The following is a 2,982-nucleotide window of genomic DNA, read 5'->3' as shown; positions in this document are numbered from 1 at the left end:
CTAACCATAATCTGAGCTTTCAATGAGTCATAATCTTTTCATTGGTGGAGGATCTTGCTCCAATGTTGACAGCTGCTGACTGATCAGGGTGGTGGTTGCTGAATGTTGGGATGGCTGTGGCAATTTCCTAAAATAAAACAGCAGTGAAGTTTCCCACATAGATTTACTCTTGCTTTCACAGACCATTTTTCTATGGTATGCACTGTTGTTTGATAGCATTTTATCCACAGTAGAACTTATTTCAAAATTGGAGTCAATCCCCTCAAACCCTGCTGCTACTTTATCAACTAAATGTATGTAATATTCTAAATCTTTTGTTGTCATTTCAACAATTTTCACATCTTCACCAGCAGATTCCATCTCAAGAAACCACTTTCTTTGCTCATCCATAAAAAGCAACTCTTTATCCATTAAAGTTTTGTCATGAAATTGCAGCAATTCAGTCCCATCTTCAGGATCTCTTTCTAGTTCAGGTTTTCTTGTTATTTCCATCACCGCTGTAGTTATTTTCTCCACTGAAGTGTTGAACTCCTCAAAGTCATCCATGAGAGTTGGAATCAATTTCCTCAAAATCCTCTTAGTGTGGATATTTTGACCTCTTCTCATGAATCACAAATGTTCTTAATGGTATCTAGAATGGAGAATCCTTTCTAGAATGTTTTCCATTGACTTCACCCAGATCTATCTGAGAAATCACTATATATGGCAGCTATAGCCTTACAAAATGTATTTCTTAAACAATAAGACTTGAAATTCAAAATTACTCCTTGATCCATGGGCTGCAGAATGAGTGTTGTATTAGCAGCCATAAAAGCAGTATTAATCTCATTGTCCATCTCCATTAGAGCTCTTGGATGACCAGGTGCATTATCAATGAGTAGCAATATTTTGAAAGGAATCTTCTTTCCTGGGCAGTCGGTGGCAACAATGGGCTTAAAATGTTCAGTAAACCATGCTGTAAACAGATGTGCTGTCATCCAGGCTTTGTTGTTCCATTTATAAAGATAGGCAGAGGAGATTTAACATAATTCTTAAGGACCCTAGGATTTTTCAGAATAGTAAGTGAGCATTGGCTTCAACTTCAGTCACCAGCTGTGTTAGCCCCTAAAAAGAAAGTCAGCCTGTCCTTGGAATCTTTTTTTTTTTTTAATTTTATTTATTTATTCATGAGAGACAGAGAGGTTGGGGGGGGGGAGAAGCAGGCTCCCAAGGAGCAGAGAGCCCAATGTGGGACTCGATCCCAGGACCCTGGGATCATGACCTGAGCCAAAGGCAGATGCTTAACCATCTGAGCCACCCAGGCGCCCCATGTCCTTGGAATCTTTAAAGCCAGGCTTTGACTTCTCTCTATCTATGAAAGTCCTAGATGACATCCTCTTCCAAAAGAAGGCTATTTCATCTACATTGAAAATCTGTTGTTTAGTGTAGCCATCTTAATGAATTATCTTATCTAGATCTTCTGGATGATTTGTTACAACGTCTACATCAGCACTTGATTTTTCACCCTAAACTTTTATGTAATGGAGACAGCTTAATTCCTTAAACCTCATGAACCAACCTCTGCTAGCTTCAGACTCCCCTTCTATAGCTCCCTCACCTCTCTCAACCTTCATAGAATTGAAGAGAGTTAGGCCCTTGTTCTGGATTAGACTCTGATTTAAGGGAATGTTGTGGCTGGTTTCATCTTCTATTCAGACCATTCAAATTTTCTCCATATCAGCAGTAAGGCTGTTTCACTTTCTTATCATTCAAATATTCACTGGAATAGCACTTTTAATTTCCTTCAAGAATTTCTAAGGAAAAATGCAAAAAGCATTCCCATCTTGGCTAACTGTGGCCTATCTCAACTTCTGACATGCCTTCCTTACTAAGCTTAATCATTACTAGCTTTTGATTTAAAATGAGAGATGTACAACACTTCCTTTCACTTGAACACATAGAGGTCATCATAGGGTTATTAAATGACCCAATTTTAATCTGTCTGTGTCTCAGAAAATAGGGGGGTCCTAAGGAGAGCAAGAGAGATGGGGGAGTGGCTAGTCTGTGGAGCAGTCAGAACACAAAACATTTATCCACTAAGTTTGCCTTCTTATTTGGCATGGTTTGTGGCACTCCAAAATAATTACAATAGTAATATCAAAGACCACTGATTATAGGTCACCATAAAAATATAATGATAATGAAAAAATTTGAAATACTGTGAGAATTACCAAAATGAGACACGGAGACATGAAGTGAGCAAATGCTGTTGGAAAAATGGTGCTAATAGACTTGCTTGAGGCAGGGTTGCCACAAGCCTTTAATTTGCAGAAACTGTAATATCTGCAAAGCACTTTAAAATGAGGTAGGCCTGTATCACCTTCTGTTCTTCCTAATAAAAGTGTCATCATTAGGACGCATATATGAGACTCCTTGTTGTTGCAATATATGTTTACATTCATTGTATAATATTCATAAAGGGGTTAAATACTTCAAAAATGGAAAGATTTATTTTTACTACTGCTTTTCCTGTGTTTGAAACTTCTCCACAAAAATTAAGCCAAGTTGTATGTGAATATGTCTAGCAACTACAAATCTATTTCCTCTTGAGGTAGGCTATTCTATCTACAGAGAGCTCGGGAGTCAACATTATATGGAATCAAAAATTTTCTCCCACTGTTATCTTGGAGACACAGAGAACAGTTAATTCTTCTCCACGTGACAGCCATATATAAATGATTCAAAACATTGTATCTCTCCTGATTCATCTTTTCTCCAATCTACCTCTTCCCAAACACCACAGCTTCCTTCAAAGGATGAGTCCTTGTTTTCCTCTGAATATGCTCTAAAATTATAGATTACCCTCCTAAAATATAATGTCCAGAACTGATTTGGGTGGTCTGATGACAATAGAGCAACTCATCTGAACTGTTTAATTATAAATAAGTACTTTTATATAAATTGTCAGTTCATTCACATTAAAAATGATAGTATATGGCTATT

The 2,982-nt window shown here is 37.4% G+C and overlaps 1 pseudogene; it reads right to left on the bottom strand.

Annotated features, from left to right (window-relative positions):
• Window positions 1-1,947, bottom strand: LOC118019331 (annotated as a pseudogene).
• Between the last annotated feature and the right edge of the window lie 1,035 nt (window positions 1,948-2,982).

Source organism: Mirounga leonina, unplaced genomic scaffold (genome assembly GCF_011800145.1).
Source record: "Mirounga leonina isolate KUSES-001 unplaced genomic scaffold, KU_Mleo_1.0 Mir_108, whole genome shotgun sequence".
Taxonomy (NCBI): domain Eukaryota; kingdom Metazoa; phylum Chordata; class Mammalia; order Carnivora; family Phocidae; genus Mirounga; species Mirounga leonina.
Note: the sequence above shows the minus strand (reverse complement) of the source record. Positions and strands in the feature narration are given on the sequence as shown.